Below are 15,312 nucleotides of genomic sequence, written 5' to 3' on the forward strand. Positions count from 1 at the left end.
AGAGGCGATGCTGACCCTCAATTACTTTGTCTGTGGAGACAGCGAAAACAGTTCTTGTGAAGAAAGGTTTGCTGTATCGCAGTACCGTGGAACCCATCACAGTTACTCATCTCCATCAAATTGTGATCACAGGGACAGATGTAGACATTGTCCTCACTGCCTATCATGATCTGTCAGGTAACTTTGGAGTGCAAAAGAGAGAAGCCACAGGCCGTAGGCGATTCTATTGGACTGGCATGAGAGGACACATTTAGAAATGTGGGCAGGAATGTCACACGTCCGTGAGTCGGAAAACCGTGAAAGCTGATGATAAACCACCTCATCATCTCATTGTGAGTCGATGTCCATAACAAAAGGAAGCCAATGATCATCTGAAGATAGAGCCCAGCAGGAGAGGGCATAGCTACGTCTTAACCATCATCTATCATTTCATCAAATTTGTATTGGCAGTCCCAGTGAAGTATTTAACAGCCCAGACTACAAAGTGATGGCACAGGGAGAGGTAAGTATTGCAAGTGCTGGTGCCCTGAGCAAGCAGGGGGGGCCCACTCATGGGCGGCGGTACTGGCACAGGGCCCCTCATAGTACGCCGGTGTGTCTGATGGTGGGTGTGCACCTCCACCGTCAGAGACACTTGATTCTACTATGAGGGACCTTGTGCCAGTGCCATTGCCAAAGAGTGTGCCCACCCACCTGTCCAGGGCAACGGCACTCGCACGGGTGCGTGTGCCAGGTGTTGACCTCGGCCCTGTTGGGGGAGTCAGCCCAGTTAGGGAGGTGGAAAAAATGGCATATGTTGATGTTGGACATTCGGCAGCTGCAAATGAAGTAATTGGGGAAGTCTGCGGAAGAGGAGGACAAAAGCAAGCCATTTTTCTGGCAACCTACGTGTTAGCAGGAGAGGGTGGGACAAAATCCTTTGAAACCCATGCAAGGTTCATTTTAATGAAAGTTAGATCATCAACATTTTGGGTCGACAGACGGGTCCTTTTTTCTGTCAGGAATGATCCAGCAGCACTGAAGACTCGTTCAGATAACACACTAGCAGCAGGGCAAGCGAGCTCCTGTAAGGCATATTGTGCCAATTCAGGCCAGGTGTCAAGTTTACTGGCCCAATAGTCAAAGGGGAATGACCGGTGAGGGAGAACATCGATATGGGAGAAGTAGTTTGTTACCATAGTTGACAACTGCTGTCTCCTGTCACTTTCGATCGATGCAGTATTACCAGTCGTGTGAGCGGTACTTGAAAAATCAGTCCACAACATGGTCATGAAACCCCTGTGTCCAACGCCACTTCGGCTGTGTGCACCACGAACACCTCTTCCATGTTGCCCCCTACGGCTCATTGGAAAAACATCACCGCCGCTGTGTGCCAGAAATGCATCAAACAAATGGTTTACCAGAGTTGCTTGTTTGTTAGCCAATATTTGCTCTAGGTTCTCCTGTGGCATGATGTTTTGGAATTTGCCTTTATAGCGTGGATCCAGGATGCTGGCCAACCAGTAGTCATCATCGTTCATCATTTTGGCAATGCGGGGGTCCCTTTTTAGGATCTGCAAGGCATAATCACACATGTGGGCCAATGTTCCAGGTGTCAATGATGCACTGTGAGTGCTGGGTGGAGGAGCACTTTCTGGCAAATCAACATCCCTCCAGTCACGCACAAACCCTTTACCTGACCTTACCACGCCAACATTTTTTCTTCCCCCCTGAGAAGCATCCTCCTCCCCAAAATAATCATCCCCATCCTCCTCCTCCTCCTCCTCTTCCTCTTCTTCCTCCACCTCGTCCACGAGACTTCCCTGAGCAGACAATGGCTGACTGTCATCATGGCTTCCCTCCTCCTCTTCCTCCTCGGCTGCAGGCGCCTGCTCCTTAATGCGCATCAAAGTTTGCATGAGCAGATACATAAGTGGGATGCTCATGCTTATGATGGTGTTGTCTGTGCTTACCAGCCGTGTGCAGCTTCGACCACTGCACACCAGACAACTACATATCTGCCCTCAAGCTGCCTGCCCGTGTATCCTCCCACAAATGCATTACAGCCTGCCTCTGTTCGCACAGCCTCTGAACCATGTGCAGGGTGGAGTTCCACATTGTTGCAACGTCGATAATTAGGCGGTGCTTGGGAAGGTGGAGCAATCGCTGGAGTGTACGAGCGACTGGCGGATGTGCGAGCACAGTCTTCGCACCTTATGGAGCAGGGGTGTTAACTCTGGATAATTATTGAGGAAGCACTGCACTACCAGGTTCAAGGTGTGAGCCAAGCAAGGTATCTGTCTGAGTTTTGAAAGGGCTATGGCTGCCACAAAATTCCGTCCGTTATCACTAACTACCTTGCCTGCCTCAAGATGTAGACTGCCCAGCCATGACTCTGTCCAGCCATGAGTTTGTCGCTGCAAGTAGTCGACCAGTACCTCCGCGGTGTGTCTGTTGTCGCCCAAACACATCATCTTCAACACAGCCTGCTGACGCTTACCACTAGCTGTTCGATAATGGGACAACTCGTGTGCAACACTGGCAGCTGCAGATGGAGTGCTCGTGCGACTGTGCTCTGTGGTTGAGCTTTCGCTTCTGGAGCAGGAGGAGGTGGGTCGAACGCCTACAGCCAACTGTTTTCTATACCGTGGGATAGGCAGCACTGTCCCACCGCCGCTGTCCCTTGTGGACCCTGCATCCACCACATTAACCCAGTGCGCTGTGATGGACACGTAACGGCCCTGGCCATGCCTACTGGACCATGCTTCTGTTGTGAAGTGCACCTTTCCACTCACTGATTGCTTGAGTGCATGGACAATGCGGTCTTTCACATGCACGTGGAGGGCTGGGATGGCTTTTCGCGAAAAGAAGCGCTGACTGGGTAGGTCATAGCGTGGTACTGCATAGGCCATGAGCTCGCAGAAAGCTTTGCTTTCAACCAACGGGTAGGGCATCATCTCTAGCGAGATTAGTTTGGCAATGTGGGCGTTCAAAGCTAGTGTACGCAGATGAGAGGATGAGTACTTTCTTGTCCTACTCAGAGTCTCTGGTAGGGTGAGCTGGACTTTAGAGCTGCATATGGTGGATCTAGCGGTGGACATGGAGGACTGAGAGAGGGTTGGTGATGGTGATGGTGTTGGTGGTGTTGATGATGGCCTAGATTCAGTCTTTCATAGCAATAACATTGTGATTCCATTACTGATTTGCCCTTGCGACGACACCTCGACATTTGCTGCTGGTGGTGTGCTAACCGGTGGGCTTACAGTGGGGGAAGCAATGTAGTGTTGCGGACTACCTTCATTCGGAGCAGGTGCACATGTGCTACGTGAGGTTTGGTAGTCCGTCCACGCTTGCAAGTGCATGGTGGTTAAATGTCTAAGCATGCAACTGGTATTCAAATTTCTCAGATTTTTCCCTCGGCTAAAGGTCTTTGCGTACTTCTTACAGATAACTTTTGCTTGATCATTAGGATTTTGTTAAAAAAATGGCCACACTGCACTCTTCCTACTATGGAAGACATTTTGAGGCCTTGCACGCTGTGCTAATTTGACCGTCTGGCCAAGCTGTCCTGCAACTCTTTTGTTTTTTGTAACCCGTTTTTGGACTGCTACGGTCCTGCCAGATAACAGCTGTTGCGATTTCGTTGCCTGCTGCGGATCCTCCTCCTCCTCTTCTGAGCTATTGGCAGCCGCACCCTCTTCCCCCAATGGATGCCAATCTGGGTCAACAACTGGGTCATCCATCATCTTCTCTTCAATTTCATGTGCACCTTCCTCTGTGTCACCGTGTAAGGTGGTATAGTATGCCGGAAGGGGCACCTGAGTTTCATCAGGGTCTGATTCTGCCTCAGTACACTGCGAGGACAATGTAGTGCTCTGAGTGAATGTACCAGCAAAAAAATCTAGCAGTGGCTGTGCATCAGTGCACTCCATGTCAGATTCATCTTGGACTGGGGAATTCACGATTTGACTTGCTAACCCAGGCATGGTATGTGAAAAGAGCTCCATGGAGTAATCGGTAGTGTGGCCTGCCACATCCTTCACTTTTGGTAGGGGTGAAGGATACAAGGAAATGTGTTGATCTTGGCCAGGAGCCTCCACTGATGACTCAGTGCTTTTATTTTTTGAAACTTCAGAAGAGGAGGCGACAGAGCTGGAGGCTGTTTCAGCAATGTAAGCCAAAACTTGTTCCTGAAGTTCCGGCTTTAAAAGTGGTTTACCTACTCCCAGAAAAGAGAGCCTTCGAGGCCTTGTGGAGCCAGACAATGACGCAGGCTCAACACCTCCTGCCTTAGGTGCTATTGTGCTTTTGCCACTACCAACATATGCTTCACCACCACCACCACCATTGGGACCAGCTGGCAACCCCCACCCACTTCCATGGCGTCTTCCACCATACTTCCTCATTTTTGTTAAAATGTACCCAAAATACCACCCACTATATGGTACTGTAAAACAAGGTGGAGGGTGTATCTACTATTGGTGAGAATTTGAATCTCACTAGAGATTTGAGGACGCTGAACTATTGTCTCAGGCCCAGGAGAGATTACACCTCAATGTAACAGGCTGAAATTGGATGATGTATGACAAGGTGGAGGATGTCTATAGGATTGGTGAGAATTTGGATCTCACTAGAGATTTTAGGAGGCTGACAATGATGCTCTCAGTCCAAGTATGGACGCAGGCAGCCTAATAAGCAGGACTGCTGCACACACAAAAGGGTGGAAAAATGAACGCTTGGTAACTGTGCAGAAAAGAGGAAGAAAAGTATTTTTGCTTTTAAAAAAGCAATTTGCACAGCAGTGTGCAAACAGCAATGCAGCTATCAGGGAGCCTTATAAGGCAGCCTAATAACCAACAGAGCTGATGCACAAAAATATATCCTTCCTTGTCACTGCACACAAAGTGTTGTGTGTTTTAAGTGTAAATCGCTAACAGCAGAAGCAGTTTTTTGGTTCTTCTTCCCTGCCTAACGCTCTCCCTACATAATCATCATCAGCAGCTCTCCCTATGCAAAGATCGGCAGAAGTAAGATGGCGGTCGGCGTTCACGCCCTTTTATAGCCCCTGTGACGCCACACAAAGCAAGCCAATCACTTGCATGCCCTTCTCAAAGGTGGTGATGACCGATGCCTATGTCATCGCGTTGCCCTCAGTGTGCGTCCTCCATCATTGGCTGAAAAAGGGCGCTGGAAGCATCTTTTGAAACGCGACTTTGGCGCTCTGGCCGCCGACCTCGTGGCTGACTTCACGCTATGGTCGAGTTTTGTTTCATGAAACCCGACTTCAGCGAAAGTCGCCGACTTCAGCGAAAGTCGCCGACTTTTGAATATGACCGACCCGTTTCGCTTAACTCTACTTCCAATTATTGATGGCAAACTCTTGAAAAAAAATAAAAGAATTATAAACTGAAAAGCTCCTGCTGTATCAGAAATGTTTTATTGTCCCTGTCACTTAAAGGGAAGCTGCTGGGTCAATTTTACTACAGAAACTATTGCTATGACCTTACAGGTCCTTCCCCAACACTAAAAACCATGCCTATTCTGTAGAAATCCAATGAGCCAGCGCTGAGAAATCAAGCAGTCACTTAAAAATTAGCCTGGAAGGGCAATGGGAGCTTGTCAATACTCTCTGAGTGCATCGGGAAAAAAACCCAACGCACTTCCAGCCTAGCTTGCACTTGCCTTCAAAACTCAATTTCTGCAGTAAAATGGTTCAGACAGATTCTCTTTAACCCCTTTCTGCCATCCGACGTACTATCCCGTCCATGGGACCTGGGCCCCTATGCCCATGGACGGGATAGTACGTCGGCGCGATCAGCGGCGCCCACGTGGTGAGCGCCGCTGATCGCGGCCGGGTGTCAGCTGATTATCACAGCTGACACCCAGCATAATGTGTCAGGGGCGGTCACGGACCACCCCCGACACGTTAACCCCTTGCACACCGCGATCAAACACGATCGCGGTGTACCGGGGGTTAAAGGGAAGCATCGGCAGAGAGGGGGCTCCCTCCGTGCTTCCCTGAGCCCCCCACGGCAGCGCAATGTGCAGCGCTGCTGCGGGGGGCTCCTTTCCTCCAGGCCCCCGAATCCAAGATGGCGACGGGGGCCTGGGGAAGCTGGCTTCCTCAGTGCCTGCAAAGCGCAGGCATGAGGAAGCCTTCTGCAGTGCCTGTGTCAGATCGCTGATCTGTCACAGTGATCTGTGATGTGACAGATCAGCGATCTGTCACAGGACAGTGATGTCCCACCTGGGACTATTTAATAAAGTAAAAAAAAAAAATAAAAAAAGTGTTAAAATAATTTTAAAAAAATCGCCAAATAAATTAGAAAAAAAAAATATATATTCCCCCAATAAATCCATTTTTTGGAAATAATAAAAAAAAAAAGAATAAAAGTACACATATTAGGTATCGCCGCGTCCGTAATGACCCGCCCTATAAAACTGTCCCATTAGTTAACCCATTTAGCGAACCCCTTAACAAATAAAAATAAAAAACGAAGCAAAAAATAATGATTTATTATCATACCGCCAAACAAAAAGTGTAATAACGCGCGATCAAAAAGACACATATAAATATCCATGGTACCGCTGAAAACATCATCTTGTCCCGCAAAAAACGAGCCGCCACACAGCATCATCAGCGAAAAAATAAAAAAGTTATATCTCGCAGAATAAAGCGATGCAAAAATAATTATTTTTTATATAAAATAGTTTTCATTGCATAAAACCGACAAAAACATAAAAAAAGACCTAAATGAGGTATCGCTGTAACCGTACTGACCCGAAGAATAAAACCGCTTTATCAATTTTACCGCACGCGGAACGGTGTAAACGCACCCCCCCAAAAGAAATTCATGAAACACTGGTTTTTGTTCATTCTGTGTCCCAAAAATAGGAATAAAAAGTGATCAAAAAATGTCACGTGCCCAAAAATGGTACCAATAAAAACGTCAACTCGTCCCACAAAAAATAAGACCTCACATGACTCGGTGGGTCAAAATACGGAAAAATTATAGCTCTCAATATGTGGTGATGCAAAAACTATTTTTACAATAACAAGCGTCTTTTAGCGTGCGACAGCTGCCAAACATAAAAACCGCCATAAATAGTAAATCAAACCCCCCAATATCACCCCCTTAGTTAGGGAAAAATAATAAAATTTAAAAAAAAGTATTTATCTCCATTTTCCCATTAGGGTTAGGGTTAGGGTTAGGGCTAGGGTTAGGGCTAGGGTTAGGGTTAGGGCTAGGGTTAGGGTTAGGGCTAGGGTTAGGGCTAGGGTTAGGGCTCAGATTAGGGTTAGGGGTGTGTTGGGGTTAGGGTTGGAGTTATAATTGGGGGGTTTCCACTGTTTGGGCACATCAGGGGCTCTCCAAATGCAACATGGCGTCTGATCTCAATTCCAGCCAATTCTGAGTTGAAAAAGTCAAATGGTGCTCCTTCCCTTCCAAGCTCTGCCATGCGCCCAAACAGTGTTTTACCCCCACATGTAGGGTATCAGCCTACTCAGGACAAATTGCAAAACAATTTTTGGGGTCCAATTTCTCCTGTTACCCTTAGGAAAATAAAAAATTGGGGGCAAAAATATCATTTTTGTGGAAAAAAATGATTTTTTTATTTTCACGTCTGAGTGTTATAAACTTCTGTGAAGCACTTGGGGGTTCAAAGTGCTCACCACACATCTAGATAAGTTCCGTGGGGGGTCTAGTGTCCAAAATGGGGTCACTTGTGGGGAGTTTCAATAGTTTAGGTACATCAAGGGCTCTCCAAACGCACATGACACCCGCAGACCATTCCATCAAAGTCTGCATTCCAAAACGTCACTGCTTCCCTTCCGAGCCCCGACGTGTGTCCATACAGTAGTTTTCTCCCACATATGGGGTGTCAGCGTACTCAGGCCAAATTGGACAACAACTTTTGGGGGTCCAATTTCTCCTGTTACCCTTGGGAAAATGAAAAAATTGGGGACTAATTGATCATGTTTCTGGAAAAAATACGATTTTTTTATTTTCATGCCCTGGCATTATAAACTTCTGTGAAGCCCTTGGGGGTTCAAAGTGCTCACCTCACATCTAGATAAGTTCCTTAGTGGGTCTAATTTTCAAAATGGGGTCATTTGTGGGGGGTTTCCACTGTTTAGGTACATTAGGGGCTCTCCAAAGGCAACATGACACCCGCAGACCATTCCATCAAAGTCTGCATTCCAAAACATCACTACTTCCCTTCCGAGCCCCGACCTGTGCCCATACAGTAGTTTTCTCCCACATATGGGGTATCAGCATATTCAGGACAAATTGGACAACAACTTTTGGGGTCCAATTTCTCCTGGTACCCTTGGGAAAATAAAAAAATGGTGACTAAAAGATCATGTTTGTGGAAAAAATAAGAATTTTTTATTTTCACGCCCGGGCGTTATAAACTTCTGTGAAGCACTGGGGGGTTCAAAGTGCTCACCACACATCTAGATAAGTTCCTTGGGGGGTCTAGTTTACAAAATGGTGTCATTTGTGGGGGGTTTCCTCTGTTTAGGTACATTAGGGCCTCTCCAAAGGCAACATGACACCCGCAGACCATTCCATCAAAGTCTGCATTCCAAAACGTCACTACTTCCCTTCCGAGCCCCGACGTGTGCCCATACAGTAGTTTTCTCCCACATATGGGGTATCAGCATACTCAGGACAAATTGGACAACAACTTTTGGGGTCCAATTTCTCCTGGTACCCTTGGGAAAATAAAAAAATGGTGACTAAAAGATCATGTTTGTGGAAAAAATACGAATTTTTTATTTTCACGCCCGGGCGTTATAAACTTCTGTGAAGCACTGGGGGGTTCAAAGTGCTCACCACACATCTAGATAAGTTCCTTGGGGGGTCTAGTTTACAAAATGGTGTCATTTGTGGGGGGTTTCCACTGTTTTAGGTACATTAGGGGCTCTCCAAAGGCAACATGACACCCGCAGACCATTCCATCAAAGTCTGCATTCCAAAACGTCACTACTTCCCTTCCGAGCCCCGACGTGTGTCCATACAGTAGTTTTCTCCCACATATGGGGTATCAGCATACTCAGGACAAATTGGACAACAACTTTTGGGGTCCAATTTCTCCTGGTACCCTTGGGAAAATAAAAAAATGGTGACTAAAAGATCATGTTTGTGGAAAAAATACGAATTTTCTATTTTCACGCCCGGGCATTATAAACTTCTGTGAAGCACTGGGGGGGTCAAAGTGCTCACCACACATCTAGATAAGTTCCTTGGGGGGTCTAGTTTCCAAAATGGTGTCATTTGTAGGGGGTTTCCACTGTTTTGGTACATCAGGAGTTTTCCAAACGCGACATGGTGTCCGATCTCAATTCCAGCCAAAAACGTCAAATGGCGCTGCTTCCCTTCCGAGCTCTGCCATGCGCCCAAATAGTGGTTTACCCCCACATGTGGGGAATCAGCGTACTCAGGACAAATTGCACAATAACTTTTACGGTCCTGTTACCCTTGGAAAAATAAGAATTGAGGGTGAAAAGATCATTTTTGTGGAAAAAATATGATTTTTTAATTGTATGGCTTTATTTTATAAACTTCTGTGAAGCCCATGGGGGTTCAAAGTTCTCACCACACATCTAGATAAGTTCCTTAGGGGGTCTAGTTTCCAAAATGGTGTCATTTGTGGGGGGTTTCCACTGTTTTGGTACATCAGGGGTTTTCCAAACGCGACATGGTGTCCGATCTCAATTCCAGCCAAAAACGTCAAATGGCGCTGCTTCCCTTCCGAGCTCTGCCATGCGCCCAAATAGTGGTTTACCCCCACATGTGGGGTATCAGCGTACTCAGGACAAATTGCACAATAACTTTTACATCCTGTTACCCTTGGAAAAATAAGAATTGAGGGTGAAAAGATCATTTTTGTGGAAAAAATATGATTTTTTAATTGTATGGCTTTATGTTATAAACTTCTGTGAAGCCCATGGGGGTTCAAAGTTCTCACCACACATCTAGATAAGTTCCTTAGGGGGTCTAGTTTCCAAAATGGTGTCATTTGTGGGGGGTTTCCACTGTTTTGGTACATCAGGGGTTTTCCAAACGCGACATGGTGTCCGATCTCAATTCCAGCCAAAAACGTCAAATGGCGCTGCTTCCCTTCCGAGCTCTGCCATGCGCCCAAATAGTGGTTTACCCCCACATGTGGGGTATCAGCGTACTCAGGACAAATTGCACAATAACTTTTAGGGTCCTGTTACCCTTGGGAAAATAAAAATTGGGGTGAAAAGATCATTTTTGTGGAAAAAATATGATTTTTTAATTGTACCGCTGTACGTTATAAACTTCTGTAAAGCCCTTGTGGGTTCAAAGTTCTCACCACATATCTAGATAAGTTCCTTGGGGGGTCTAGTTTCCAAAATGGGGTCACTTGTAGGGGGTTTCCACTGTTTAGGTACATCAGGGACTCTCCAAACGTGACATGGCGTCCAATCTGAATTACAGCCAATTTTGCATTGAAAAAGTCAAAAGGCGCTCCTTCCATTCTGAGCTCTGCCATGCACCGAAACAGTGGTTCCCCCCTACATATCAGGTATCTGCGCACTCAGGACAAATTGCACAATAACTTTTGCAGTCCAATTTCTCCTGTTACCCTTGGTAAAATAAAAAAAATTGAACCTGAAGTATTTTTTTTATGAAAAAAAGTTAGATGTTCATTTTTTTTTTAAATATTCAAAAAAATTCCTGTGACGCACCTAAAGGGTTAATAAACTTCTTGAATGTGGTTTTGAGCACTTTAAGGGGTGCAGTTTTTAGAATGGTGTCACTTTTGGGTATTTTCTATCATATAGACCCCTCAAAGTGGCTTCAAATGTGATGTGGTCCTAAAAATAAAATGGTGTTGTAAAAATGAGAAATCGCTGGTCAACTTTTAACCCTTATAACTTCCTAACAAAAAAAAATTTTGGTTCCAAAATTGTGCTGATGTAAAGTAAACATGTGGGAAATGTTAGTTATCAAGTTTTTTGTGTGCCGTATCTCTGTGATTTAAGGGCATAAAAATTCAAAGTTGGAAAATTGCGAAATTTTCAAAATTTTCGCCAAATTTCCATTTTTCTCACAAATAAACGCAAGTTATTTGAATGAAATTTTACCACTAACATGAAGTACAATATGTCACGAGAAAACAATGTCAGAATCACCGGGATCCATGGAAGCGTTCCAGAGTTATGACCTCATAAAGGTACAGTGGTCAGAATTGTAAAAATTGGCCCGGTCATGAACGTGCAAACCACCCTTGGGGGTGAAGGGGTTAATCTAGATGCAGCAATATGCGAACAACTGAAGCTTTTACAGAGAGACTAATAATAAGAAAAAGTCTAAACTGGGGAGAAATATGGAGCCAAGAATGCAGGAAATTGTAGTCCTGCAATTAATGTTATTGCTACATAGAAATCTCCTGGTGCAATGCCTGCAAATAATAGAGCTCACAGCCCGGAGAGAGGGGCTGGTTTATCAGTTTGTTTTCAATAGAATTCTGGCATAAAACACCTTGAAATGCTGCAAAAGTTTTGTTCTAAGTGATCATCTGCAATATTATTCAACTTTTGTTTTTTCCATGGTAACACCATTCAACACCATAGTGAGTGGAGCTGGATGAGACAAGGCATGGCAGAGCGCGTCCAGAAAATTCATAATTCACACCACTGGAGCAGCAAGAAATGTGTGCCAGACTCTGGCTGGAGTAATATTTCTAGCAGAGGTGCACAGCAGTTGCAAAAATTCATTAAGACTGGTGTGCATAACCCTACTATTAGAAGGATTCTGTCAGCTGGTTTTTGCTATTTAATCTGAGAGCAGCATGATGTAGGGGAAGACAGCCTGATTCCAGATTGGGTCGGCGTTAGGAAGGGGGTGTCAAACTGGGCACTTCCTCAGGGCCCCAGCGTATACAACAGAAATTACATTGATAATAGCAGTTCTGCATTATCAGTCTAGTTTCTGATGTTGAGACAGCTTCAGGACCAGTGATGACATCACGGTCATGTGACCATGATGACACCACAGGTCCTGTACCTTGCGGGAGTCTAGAAGAACTGAAGAAGTGACAGACTGGTAATTATTCTATATTGTGTATGTAAGTCAGTAATTCATTGAGTGTGCTATGTGTTGTGTGTATCATGCATTATTTAATATTTATGCATCATGCAATGTGTATATATCATAGTAGAAAAAGACAGCAGGATGGCACTCATCGTTCTCTTGAAGTGATTCACTTTATTTCATATTAATAAAGCATAGGCATCGGCACGGGAGAAATGCAAAAAGACGGACGACAGCCGTTTCGTGCACAATGCACTTCAATAAAGTGAATCATTTCATGAGAACGGTGAATGCCATCCTGCTGTCTTTTTCTACAATGATAATTCATGTTTTTTCTTCACATGGATAGAGCACCCGTTCAGCAAGGGTTACAGGTGTCACACTGATAGCGGTTATAAGTGGCTTTGCGGGTATTTCTTTCTCAGGGACAGTGCTGGATGTTTCTTTTTTCTTTGACTGACTATATCATGCATTGTGTGTGTCATGCATTGTGTGTATGTAGTATCCACATTTATAAATAACCGTAGTGCAAGCGAGAATTCATACGTGTAAAAATGCCAGCAATCACCCAACATACTAGTAAAATGCCACTCATTCATCGGTGATTGGACGGAAAAAAAATCATTGTTCTCATCAGCACATCGTCCGGTGTAAATTGCAGATATGCTGCTGAAAACATGATGATGCATGGGGACAGATTGATCTACTTGTGATTGTTCTGTGTCCATCATCCTTCATCAATCTATGTAAATAGGCCAGTAAACAAGAGCCAAGCAATTTGAATATTTACAATCACGCTCATTTAATGTACTGAACTCAGCACATGTACAGTCATATGTTAAAGTTTGGGCACCCCTATTAATGTTAACCTTTTTTCTTTATAACAATTTTGTTTTTTGCAACAGCTATTTCAGTTTCATATATCTAATAACTGATGGACTCAGTTATATTTCTGGATTCAAATGAGGTTTATTGTACTTACAGAAAATGTGCAATCTGCATTTAAACAAAATTTGACCGGTGCAAAAGTATGGGCACCCTTATCATTTTCTTGATTTGAACACTCCTAACTACTTTTTACTGACTTCCTGAAGCACTAAATTGGTTTCGTAACCTCATTGAGCTTTGAACTTCATAGCCTGGTGTATCAAATCATGAGAAAAGGTATTTAAGGTGGCCACTTGCAAGTAGTTCTCCTATTTGATTCTCCTAGGAAGAGTGGCATCATGGGCTCCTCAAAACAACTCTCAAATGATCTGAAAACAAAGATTATTCAACATAGCTTTTCAGGGGAAGGATACAAAAAGTTGTCTCAGAGATTTAACCTGTCAGTTTCCACTGTGATGAACATAGTAAGGAAATGGAAGAACACAGGTACAGTTCTTGAAGCCCAGAAGTGGCAGGCCAAGAAAAATATCAGAAAGGCGGAGAAGAAGAATGGTGAGAACAGTCAAGGACAATCCACAGACCACCTCCAAAGACCAGCAGCATCATCTTGCTGCAGATGGTGTCACTGTGCATCGGTCAACAATGCAGCGCACTTTGCACAAGGAGAAGCTGTATGGGAGAGTGATGCGAAAGAAGCCGTTTCTGCAAGCACGCCACAAACAGAGTTGCCTGAGGTATGCAAAAGCACATTTGGACAAGCCAGTTACATTTTGGAAGAAGGTCCTGTGGACTGATGAAACAAAGATTGAGTTGTTTGGTCATACAAAAAGGCATTATGCATGGAGGCTAAAAAACACAGCATTCCAAGAAAAACACTTGCTACCCACAGTAAAATTTGGTGGAGGTTCCATCATGCTTTGGGGCTGTGTGGCCAATGCCGGCACCTGGAATCTTGTTAAAGTTGAGGGTCGCTTGGATTCAACTCAGTATCAGCAGATTCTTGACAATAATGTGCAAGAATCAGTGACGAAGTTGAAGTTACGCAGGGGATGGATATTTCAGCAAGACAATGATCCAAAACACCGCTCCAAATCTACTCAGACATTCATGCAGAGGAACAATTACAATGTTCTGGAATGGCCATCCCAGTCACCAGACCTGAATATCATTGAACATCTGTGGGATGATTTGAAGCGGGCTTTCCATGCTCGGCGACCATCAAACTTAACTGAACTGGAATTGTTTTGTAAACAGGAATGGTCACAAATACCTTCATCCAGGATCCAGGAACTCATTAATAGCTACAGGAAGCGACTAGAGGCTGTTATTTTTGCAAAAGGAGGATCTACGAAATATTAATGTCACTTTTATGTTGAGGTGCCCATACTTTTGCACCGGTCAAATTTTGCTAAAATGCAGATTGCACATTTTCTGTTAGTACAATAAACCTCATTTGAATCCAGAAAAATATAACTGAGTCCATCAGTTATTAGATATATGAAACTGAAATAGCTGTTGCAAACACCAAAATTGTTATAAAGAAAAAAGGTTAACATTAATAGGGGTGCCCAAACTTTAACATATGACTGTAAATACAACCTAAATTTTTCTGTTTGCGGGTACAACATATTAGCATTTGGGGACCCATATTCAACTTTTGCCCTGTCACTTGCTCAGCAGTTTGCTATAGTTTCAGTATACTCAGTGAATTATCAGCAGAAGATTATCACTGCAGGATTATGTGTCACTTTCCTAAGCATTTCTCCCTGTTAAATACCATTCTATTAGTCACTGCCCATTGTATGAGCTTATCTAGATCCTTCTGAATACTATCTCTGTCTAGTGGTAACTACCCCTCCTAGCTTTGATTGGCAGCTTGCTGACAATGTACATTATACACAGCAAACTTCCAAACGGGTGTGGATGGGGTTATACAGGGGTTATAAACAGAAAGATAGTGAGGAAACACTTAGCTAACCTAAATGAATTCAAGTCTCCAGGTCCAGATGAATTACACTCCAGAGTAACGAGAAAGATAGCAGAAGACATTTTTGAACCCCTCTCCATAATCTTTGAAAATTCTTGGAGAACAGGAGAAGTCCCGGAAGACTGGAGAAGAGCAAATGTTGTTCCTATCTTCAAAAAGGGGAAGAAGGTGGACCCAGGCAACTATAGGCCGGTGAGTCTGACTTCTATACCAGGAAAGATCTTTGAACAAATTATTAAACAGCATGTATGTCAGTACCTGGATAAGAATGAAGTGATTAAACAGAGTCAGCATGGGTTTGTAACTAATAAGTCATGTCAGACTAACTTAATTTCCTTCTATGATGGTATCACTGATTGGATGGATCAAGGAAATGCTGTAGAT

Source organism: Dendrobates tinctorius, unplaced genomic scaffold (genome assembly GCF_039654945.1).
Source record: "Dendrobates tinctorius isolate UK_male_01 unplaced genomic scaffold, ASM3965494v1 ptg000065l, whole genome shotgun sequence".
Classification (NCBI taxonomy): Eukaryota; Metazoa; Chordata; class Amphibia; order Anura; family Dendrobatidae; genus Dendrobates; species Dendrobates tinctorius.